The sequence below is a fragment of the Oncorhynchus keta genome, unplaced genomic scaffold, assembly GCF_023373465.1.
Source record: "Oncorhynchus keta strain PuntledgeMale-10-30-2019 unplaced genomic scaffold, Oket_V2 Un_contig_6031_pilon_pilon, whole genome shotgun sequence".
Lineage (NCBI taxonomy): Eukaryota > Metazoa > Chordata > Actinopteri > Salmoniformes > Salmonidae > Oncorhynchus > Oncorhynchus keta.
Genome location: NW_026288638.1, coordinates 3,412 through 14,472, shown reverse-complemented (window position 1 = coordinate 14,472; position 11,061 = coordinate 3,412). Strand labels below are relative to the sequence as shown.

Sequence of the window (11,061 nt, the reverse complement as noted above, 5' to 3'; positions counted from 1 at the left end):
TGGTCTTGATATGTTCTTCAAAAGAGAGATCAGGGTCCAGAGTAACGCCGAGGTCCTTCACAGTTTTATTTGAGACGACTGTACAACCGCCATCGATAAAAGACAGTACTGTGCAGCCGTCTTCATCGACCTCGCCAAGGCTTTCGACTCTGTCAATCACCAAATTCTTATCGGCAGACTCAACAGCCTCGGTTTTTCGGATGACTGCCTTGCCTGGTTCACCAATTACTTTGCAGACAGAGTTCAGTGTGTCAAATCAGAGGGCATGCTGTCCGGTCCTCTGGCAGTCTCTATGGGGGTGCCAGGTTCAATTCTCGGGCCGACTCTTTCTCTGTATATCAATGATGTTGCTCTTTGCTGCGGGCGATTCCCTGATCCACCTCTACGCAGACGACACCATTCTATACTTTCGGCCCGTCATTGGACACTGTGCTATCCAACCTCCAAACGAGCTTCAATGCCATACAGCACTCCTTCCGTGGCCTCCAACTGCTCTTAAACGCAGTAAAAACCAAATGCATGCTTTTCAACCGATCGCTGCCTGCACCCGCATGCCCGACTAGCATCACCACTCCTGGATGGTTCCAACCTTGAATATGTGATGCATCTATAAGTACCTAGGTGTCTGGCTAGACTGCAAACTCTCCTTCCAGACTCACATCAAACATCTCCAATCAAAAATCAAATCCAGAGTCGGCTTTCTATTCCGCAACAAAGCCTCCTTCACTCACGCTGCCAAGCTTACCCTAGTAAAACTGACTATCCTACCGATCCTCGACTTCGGCGATGTCATCTACAAAATGGCTTCCAACACTCTACTCAGCAAACTGGATGCAGTCTACCACAGTGCCATCCGTTTTGTCACTAAAGCACCTTATACCACCCACCACTGCGACTTGTATGCTCTAGTCGGCTGGCCCTCACTACATTCGTCGCCAGACCCACTGGCTCCAGGTCATCTACAAGTCCATGCTAGGTAAAGCTCCGCCTTATCTCAGTTCACTGGTCACGATGGCAACACCCATCCGTAGCACGCGCTCCAGCAGGTGTATCTCACTGATCATCCCTAAAGCCAACACCTCATTTGCCGCCGTTCGTCCAGTACTCTGCTGCCTGTGACTGGAACGAATTGCAAATCGCTGAAGTTGGAGACTTTTATCTCCTCTCCAACTTCAAACATCAGCTATCCGAGCAGCTAACCGATCGCTGCAGCTGTACATAGTCTATAGGTAAATAGCTCACCCTTTTCACCTACCTCATTCCCATACTGTTTTTTTATACTGTTTTTATTTATTTACTTTTCTGCTCTTTGCACACCAATATCTCTACCTGTACATGCCCATCTGATCATTTATCACTCCAGTGTTAATCTGCAAAATTGTATTATTCGCCTACCTCCTCATGCCTTTTGCACACATTGTATATAGACTGCCCATTTTTTCTACTGTGTTATTGACTTGCTAATTGTTTACTCCATGTGTAACTCTGTGTTGTCTGTTCACACTGCTATGCTTTATCTTGGCCAGGTCGCAGTTGCAAATGAGAACTTGTTCTCAACTAGCCTACCTGGTTAAATAAAGGTGAAATAAAATAAATAAAAATAAATTAAGATTAATGAACAGGGAACATTCACATGGTGTGAACAGGGGATAGTTACAGAGAATGAACGGGGGATAGTCACAGACAACGAACAAGGGATAGTCACAGAGAACAAACAGGGGACTATAGGTCATCGTGGGTCTTGACACGTCTGTGCTAGATGGGTTGGGAGAGAATACTGTATGTGAAGAAACGTGTATGAATGATGTATATAGTATTCTGTCATACTACAGAAGGTTCTGATCTAGTATGGAGTTAGAGAGTGGTTGGGAAGTGAGGATACGACAAACTCAATATTCACTGTGTGTATTCTCCCTCTCCTCACAGCCTAACGTGGTGAAAACACAGACAATCACCATCTCAGACGTGTCTAACTCCCTGCGAGGAGACGTCTAACAAGGAGGTCCCATCGTGCACACTGAGACTCAAGACCGTACCTACGAGTCAGCGCAGGTGAGGGAGGGATCAATATTTATTAAATAAATCCCTTTATTAACCCAATGAGTTTGTTTTAACAGTGAACTGGGTCGTATTCATCAGGATACCCAAACTGGGGGAAAAGTTTTAAAACATCTTGCAACGTAAATTGAAACAAGCATTTCTTATTGGACAATTGCTGATAGTCCCTCCCTGTTTCAGTGTGTTTTCTTCATTTTTTTGGTGCCTAATGAACTTGATCCTGTTGTCTTTCTCACAGCCGGTAGACAATGTACAGTCGTGGCAAAAAGTTTTGAGAGTGACACAAATATTAATTTTCACAAAGTCTGCAGCCTCAGTTTGTATGATGGCAATTTGCATATACTCAGAATGTTATGAAGAGTGATCAGATGAATTACAATTAATTACAAAGTCCCTCTTTGCCATACAAAATGAACTGAATCCCCCAAAAATATTTCCACTGCATTTCAGCCCTGCCACCAAAAAGGACCAACTGACATGTCAGTGATTCTCTAACACAGGTGTGAGTGTTGACGAGGACAAGGCTGAGATCACAATGTCATGCTGATTGAGTTCGAATAACAGACTGGAAGTTTCAAAAGGAGGGTGGTGCTTGGAATCATTGTTCTTTCTCTGTCAACCATGGTTACCTGCAAGGAAACACGTGCTGTCATCATTGCTTTGCGCAAAAATGGCTTCACAGGCAAGGATATTGCTGCCAGTAAGATTGCACCTAAATCAACCATTTATTAGATTATCAAGAACTTCAAGGAGAGCGGTTCAATTGTTGTGAAGAAGGCTTCAGGGCGCCCAAGTAAATCCAGCAAGTGCCAGGACCGTCTCCTAAAGTTGATTCAGCTGCGGAATCGGGCACCACCAGTACAGAGCTTGCTCAGGAATGGCAGCAGGCAGGTGTGACTGCATCTGCACGCACAGTGAGGCGAAGACTTTTGAGGATGGCCTGGTGTCAAGAAGGGCAGCAAAGAAGCTACTTCTCTCCAGGAGAAACATCAGGGACAGACTGATATTCGGCAAAAGGTACAGGGATTGGGCTGCTGAGGACTGGGGTAAAGTCATTTTCTCTGATGAATCCCCCTTCTGCTTGTTTGGGGCATTCGGAAAAAGCTTGTCCGGAGAAGACAAGGTGAGCGCTACCATCAGTCCCCAGTCATGCCAACAGTAAAGATCCTGAGACCATTCATGTGTGGGGTTGTTTCTTAGCCAAGGGAGTGGCCTCACTCTACCTCACAATTTTGCCTAAGAACACAGGCATGAATAAATAATGGTACCAACACATCCTCCAAGAGCAACTTCTCCCAACCATCCAGGAACAGTTTGGTGACGAACAATGCCTTTTCCAGCATGATGGAGCACCTTGCGAAAGTGATAATTAAGTACTGGGAACAAAACATCAATATTTTGGGTCCATGGCCAGGAAACTCCCCAGACCTTAATCCCATTGAGAACTTGTGGTCAAACCAAGAGGCGGGTGGACAAACAAATCCCAGAAATTCTGACAAACTCCAAGCATTGATTCTGCAAGAATGGGCTGCCATCAGTCAGGATGTGGCCCAGAAGTTAATTGACAGCATGCCAGGGCGGATTGCAGAGGTCTTGGAAAAAGAAGGGTCAACACTGCAAATATTGACTCTTTGCATCAACTTCATGTAGTTGTCAATAAAAGCCTTTGACACTGAAGGAAATGCTTGTAATTATACTTCAGTATTAAAAGACACTGAAGCAGCATACTCAAAAGTTTTGGCCACACGACTGTAGTCCTAAATGAACCCCTTTTCTGCCCCTTGTGTTAACATAGTGTCTCCTTCAGCCCGTAGACAACCAGGCAGAAAGGGACTCTGGAGTGCTGCTGAGTGCCCAGACCATCACCTCAGAGACAGTCAGTACAACCACCACCACCAGATCACCAAGGTACGCCCTGGGCTTCCTGACCTAGGATCACTTTTGCCTTTGTAGATGTTTTGTTCTGCTTCGTGGCCCACCCGAGAGGTCTTTGAGTGGCGACCCACCATAACGGTTGAGCAGTGAACAAACATACACAGATCAAAGATAAGTACAAATTTGATAATACCCTCTTCTGCCTCAAAGCTGCTCTCTCTCTATATATATATATATATATATATACATATATACAGTATCTCTCTCTCTCTATATATACAGTATCTCTCTCTATATATATACAGTATCTCTAACAGAATGTTTTCAGGTCAAAGCTGCTCTCTCTCTCTCTCTCTCTATATATATATATATATACAGTATCTCTCTATATATATATACAGTATCTCTCTATATATACAGTATATATATATATACAGTATCTCTCTCTCTCTATATATATATACAGTATCTCTCTGTATATGTATATATACAGTATCTCTATCTCTCTATATATATATATATATATATATATATACAGTATCTCTCTCTATATATATACATTATCTCTCTATATATATATATATACAGTATCTCTAACAGAATGTTGTCAGGTCAAAGCTGATCTCTATCTCTCTATATATATACAGTATCTCTCTAACAGAAGGTTGTCAGGTCAAAGCTGATCTCTTTCTTCCCCTGGCGCCGATATATCTCTCTCTGGCGCTTGATATTTCTGATCCCCTACATTTGTTTTAGTTTTGAACTCTTTCTCTCTCACTTTCAGACGGGTGAAAGGAGGCATCTCAGAGACTCGCATTGAGAAGAGGATTGTGATAACTGGAGACACAGAGATTGATCACGACAAGGTGGGGACAGATTTCTACTTCTCTCCACTGGCCCTGTGCTCGCTGGCTGTGTGTGTGTGTGTGTGTGTGTGTGTGTGTGTGTGTGTGTGTGTGTGTGTGTGTGTGTGTGTGTGTGTGTGTGTGTGTGTGTGTGTGTGTGTGTGTGTGTGTGTGTGTTCTGTTAGAGACCACTTCAGTGGAGTAACAATACATTGTTCCTCTGGTTTAGAGCTATTCCACAGAATCTATGCAGAATCTACCCTACCTCACCCTACCTGAGTCCTCTGTGTAATAAAATCAAAAGATAAAAAGAGCTTGTTTTGTTGCTGTGATGTGAACTGAACACAGTCTTGTCTGAATGTAGTATCCCTTTTAGTGTTTCCTTGGGTGATTAATGTTTCCAACTCTGTAGTGGTGTGGGTTTCAGCGACTCTATTTGCTTGTGTTTGCACGTGTGTGTGTGTGTATTCCCTCTTCTCAGGCTCTGGCCCAGGCCATCAAAGAGGCAAAGGAGCAGCACCCGGACATGTCTGTGACCAAAGTGGTGGTGCAGCACACCCCAGGGCTCACCTCTCCTATAACCAGGTCAGTAGTAACCCTAACCCCGATTAACCCCAGGCTCACCTCCTATGACCAGGTCAGTAGTAACCCTAACCCCGATTAAACCCAGTGCAGGTCAGTAGTAACCCTAACATTAAACCCAGGCTCAGACCAGGTCAGTGGTAACCCCCCCAGATTAACCCCAGGCTCACCTCTCCTATGACCACCAACCCCAGATTAACCCCAGGCTCAGGTCAGTAGTAACCCTAACCCCAGATTAACAACCTCTCCTATAACCAGGCTAGTAACCTAACCCCGATTAAACCCAGGCTCACCTCTCCTATGACCAGGTCAGTAGTAACCCTAACCCCGATTAAACCCAGGCTCACCTCTCCTATGACCAGGTCAAACCCCTAACCCCGATTAAACCCAGGCTCACCTCTCCTATGACCAGGTCAGTAGTAACCCTAACCCCGATTAAACTCCAGGCTCATTATGACCAGGTCAGTAGTAACCCTAACCCCCGATTAACCCCAGGCTCACCTCTCCAGGTCAGTAGTACCCTAACCCCGATTAACCCCAGGCTCACCTCTCCTATAACCAGGTCAGTAGTAACCCTAACCCCAGATTAACCCCAGGCTCACCTCTCCTATAACCAGGTCAGTAGTAACCCTAACCCCCGATTAACCCCAGGCTCACCTCTCCTATATCAGTAGTACCCCTAACCCCCGATTAACCCCAGGCTCACCTCTCCTATAACCAGGTCAGTAGTAACCCTAACCCCAGATTAACCCCAGGCTCACCTCTTCTACCCTAACCCCAGATTAACCCCAGGCTCACCTCTCCTATAACCAGGTCAGTAGTAACCCTAACCCCAGATTAACCCCAGGCTCACCTCTCCTATAGCCAGGTCAGTAGTACCCCTAACCCCCCGATTAACCCCAGGCTCACAACCCTAACCCAGTGAGAGAGAGAGAGAGAGAGAGACAGAGAGAGACACTCAGAGAGAGAGAGAGAGAGAGAGAGAGACAGACAGATAGACAGAGAGAGAGACAGACAGACAGAGAGAAAGAGAGAGACAGACAGAGAGAGACGTGGAATATGCATCAACAGTAACCTTGGGAAAATCCTCTGCATTATCATTAACAGCAGACTCATACATTTCCTCAATGAAAACAATGTACTGAGCAAATGTCAAATTGGCTTTTTACCAAATTACCGTACAACAGACCATGTATTCACCCTGCACACCCTAATTGACAACCAAACAAACCAAAACAAAGGCAAAGTCTTCTCGTGCTTTGTTGATTTCAAAAAAGCCTTCGACTCAATTTGGCATGAGGGTCTGCTATACAAACTGATGGAAAGTGGTGTTGGGGGTAAAGCATATGACATTATAAAATCCATGTACACAAACAACAAGTGTGCGGTTAAAATTGGCAAAAAACACACATTTATTCACACAGGGTCGTGGGGTGAGACAGGGATGCAGCTTAAGCCCCACCCTCTTCAACATATATATATCAACGAATTGGCACGGGCACTAGAACAGTCTGCAGCACCTGTCCTCGCCCTACTAGAATCCGAAGTCAAATGTCTGCTGTATGCTGATGATCTGGTGCTTCTGTCACCAACCAAGGAGGGCCTACAGCAGCACCTAGATCTTATGCACAGATTCTGTCAGACCTGGGCCCTGACTGTAAATCTCAGTAAGATCAAAATAATGGTGTTCCAAAAAAGATCCAGTCACCAGGACCACAAATACAAATTCCATCTAGACACTGTTGCCCTAGAGCACACAAAAAACTATACATACCTTGGCCTAAACATCAGCGCCACAGGTAACTTCCACAAAGCTGTGAACGATCTGAGAGACAAGGCAAGAAGGGCATTCAATGCCATCAAAAGGAACATACATTTCAACATACCAATTAGGATTTGGCTAAAAATACTTGAATAGAGCCCATTGCCCTTTATGGTTGTGAGGTCTGGGCTTCACAAAATGGGACAAACACCAAATTGAGACTCTGCACGCAGAATTCTGCAAAAATATCCTCTGTGTACAACGTAGAACACCAAATAATGCACTCAGAGCAGAATTAGACCGATACCCACTAATGATCAAAATCCAGAAAAGAGCCGTTAAATTCTATAACCACCTAAAAGGAAGTGATTCCCAAACCTTCCATAACAAAGCCATCACCTACAGAGAGATGAACCTGGAGAAGAGTCCCTAAGCAAGAAGCTGATCCTGGGGCTCTGTTCACAAACACAAACACACCCTACAGAGCCCCAGGACAGCAACACAATTAGACCCAACCAAATCATGAGAAAACAAAAAGATAATTACTTGACACATTGGAAAGAATTAACAAAAAAAACAGAGCAAACTAGAATGCTATTTGGCCCTAAACAGAGAGTACACAGCGGCAGAATACCTGACCACTGTGACTGACCCAAAATTAAGGATATCTTTGGCTATGTACAGACTCAGTGAGCATATCCTTGCTATTGAGAAAGGCCGCCGTAGGCAGACATGGCTCTCAAGAGAAGACAGGCTATGTGCTCACTGCCCACAAAATGAGGTGAAACCGAGCTGCACTTCCTAACCTCCTGCCCAATGTATGACCATATTAGAGAGACATATTTCCCTCAGATTACACAGATCCACAAAGAATTCGAAAACAAATCCAATTTTGATAAACTCCCATATCCACTGGGTGAAAGACGACAGTTATGCCATCACAGCAGCAAGATTTGTGACCTGTTGCCACAAGAAAAGGGCAACCAGCGAAGAACACACACCATTGTGTCCTTTAACCATTTGTACATTGTTAAAACACTGTATATATATATAATATGACATTTGTAATGTCTTTATTGTTTTGAAACTTCTGTATGTGTAATGTTTACTGTTAATTTGTATTGTTTATTTCACTTTATATATTCACTTTATATATTATCTACCTCACTTGCTTTGGCAATGTTAACACATGTTTCCCATGCCAATAAAAGCCCTTGAATTTAATTTAATTTAATTTAATTGATAGACAGAGAGAGAGAGACAGCGAGAGAGAGAGAGAGAGAGAGAGAGAGAGAGAGAGAGAGAGAGAGAGAGAGAGAGAGAGAGAGAGAGAGATAGAGACAGAGAGAGAAAGACAGAGAGAGAGAGACAGAGAGAGAGAGAGAGAGAGAGAGAGGAGATATCAACCCCCACCTCTGTCTTAACATTACCTTCAGGACCATGATGAGGGCTATTACACTGCTTTCTTTCTTTAGGCTCCTGCAGAGACTAAACAATGTAATCAAAGCACTGACATGACACTGACAAGGGACACACATACTTATATTATCAGTTATTGTCCTGCAATTTTATTATCGGCCGTTAAACTGCGTTGATTTAGTTAAAACAGTTTACTCAGTCAGGCCCATTCCTACATGAAACAGGACATCTCAGCATGAGGTCTTTATACAGTGGTGTCCATGTGGCTTTAATTATAGCCCTGTATGTTTGTGTTGGAGTTAAAGCCGTCAGGCCGGGTTTTAGTCTAAATGGAACACTATTCCTATATAGTGCCCTACCTTTTGACCAAATTCTAGGTCAAACATAGTTCACTTTGTAGGGAATAGGGTTCCAGCTGCCAGGGTGGTATGTGCTACACACAGTGCCTCCACCCCTTTCCTCTCAGACAGGGGGAGACGAGGGGGAGAGAGTTCCCTCCCAGTAGGTTCATGGAGCCCTGTGTTCATGGAGCTCTGTGTTCATGGAGCCACTGTGTTCATGGAGCTCTGTGTTCATGTAGCTCTGTGTTCATGGAGCTCTGTGTTCATGGAGCTCTGTGTTCATGGAGCTCTGGGTTCATGGAGCTCTGTGTTCATGGAGCTGTGTGTTCATGGAGCTCTGTGTTCATGGAGCCCTGTGTTCATGGAGCTCTGTGTTCATGTAGCTCTGTGTTCATGGAGCTCTGTGTTCATGGAGCTCTGTGTTCATGGAGCTGTGTGTCATGGAGCTCTGTGTTCATGGAGCTCTGTGTTCATCTGTGTGTTCATGTAGCTCTGTGTTCATGGAGCCCTGTGTTCATGGAGCTCTGTGTTCATGTAGCTCTGTGTTCATGGAGCTCTGTGTTCATGGAGCTCTGTGTTCATGGAGCTCTGGGTTCATGGAGCTCTGTGTTCTGGAGGGGTTCATGGAGCTCTATGTTCATGGAGCTCTGTGTTCATGGAGCCCTGTGTTCATGAAGCTCTGTGTTCATGTAGCTCTGTGTTCATGGAGCTCTGTGTTCATGGAGCTCTGTTTTCATGGAGCTCTGGGTTCATGGAGCTCTGTGTTCATGGAGCTCTGTGTTCATGGAGCTGTGTGTTCATGGAGCTCTGTGTTCATGGAGCTCTGTGTTCCATGGAGCTGTGTGTTCATGGAGCTCTGTGTTCATGGAGCTCTGTGTTCATGGAGCTCTGTGTTCATGGAGCTCTGTGTTCATGGAGCTCTGTGTTCATGGAGCTCTGGGTTCATGGAGCTCTATGTTCATGGAGCTCTGTGTTCATGTAGCTCTGTGTTCATGGAGCTCTATGTTCATGGAGCTCTGTGTTCATGGAGCTCTGTGTTCATGGAGCCCTGTGTTCATGGAGCTCTGTGTTCATGGAGCTCTGTGTTCATGGAGCTCTGTGTTCATGTAGCTCTGTGTTCATGTAGCCCATGGAGCTCTATGTTCATGGAGCTCTGTGTTCATGGAGCTCTGTGTTCATGGAGCTCTGTGTTCATGGAGCTCTGTGTTCATGGGCCCAGTGTTCATGGAGCTCTGTGTTCATGTAGCTCTGTGTTCATGGAGCTCTGTGTTCATGTAGCTGTGTGTTCATGTAGCTCTGTGTTCATGGAGCCTGTGTTCATGTAGCTCTGTGTTCATGGAGCTCTGTGTTCATGGAGCTCTGTGTCTGGAGCCTCTGGGTTCATGGAGCTCTGTGTTCATGGAGCCTGGGTTCATGGAGCTCTGGGTTCATGGAGCCCTATGTTCATGGAGCTCTGTGTGGAGCCCTTCATGAAGCTCTCTGTGTTCATGTAGCTCTGTGCTCATGGAGCTCTGTTCATGGAGCTCTGGGTTCATGGAGCTGGAGGAGCTCTGTGTTCATGGAGCTGTGTGTTCATGGAGCTCTGTGTTCATGGAGCTCTGTGTTCATGGAGCTGTGTGTTCATGGAGCTCTGTGTTCATGGAGCTCTGTGTTCATGGAGCTCTGTGTTCATGTAGCTCTGTGTTCATGGAGCTCTGTGTTCATGGAGCTCTGTGTTCATGGAGCTCTGGGTTCATGGAGCTCTATGTTCATGGAGCTCTGTGTTCATGTAGCTCTGTGTTCATGGAGTCCATGGAGCTCTGTGTTCATGGAGCTCTGTGTCTGTGTTTCCTGTGTTCATGGAGCTCTGTGTTCATGGAGCTCTGTGTTCATGGAGCTCTGTGTCTGGAGCTCTGTGTTCATGTAGCCTGTGTTCATGTAGCTCTGTGTTCATGGAGCTCTATGTTCATGGAGCTCTGTGTTCATGGAGCTCTAGTTCATGGAGTCTGTGTTCATGGAGCCTGTGTTCATGGAGCCCCAGTTCATGGAGCTCTGTGTTCATGTAGCTCTGTGTTCATGGAGCTCTGTGTTCATGGAGCTCTGTGTTCATGGAGCTCTGTGTTCATGGAGCTGTGTGTTCATGGAGCTCTGTGTTCATGGAGCTCTGTGTTCATGGAGCTCTGTGTTCATGGAGCTCTGT

The 11,061-nt window shown here is 45.3% G+C and overlaps 1 long non-coding RNA gene across 1 annotated transcript; it reads right to left on the bottom strand.

The window, feature by feature from the left end:
• Positions 1–5,897: 5,897 nt before the first annotated feature.
• Positions 5,898–6,263, bottom strand: LOC127925647 (uncharacterized). Its single transcript, XR_008121698.1, has 3 exons — positions 6,159–6,263; positions 6,067–6,121; positions 5,898–6,017 (listed from the first exon to the last, which is right to left on the bottom strand). It is a non-coding gene; the product is annotated as an uncharacterized LOC127925647 (long non-coding RNA).
• Positions 6,264–11,061: the final 4,798 nt, after the last annotated feature.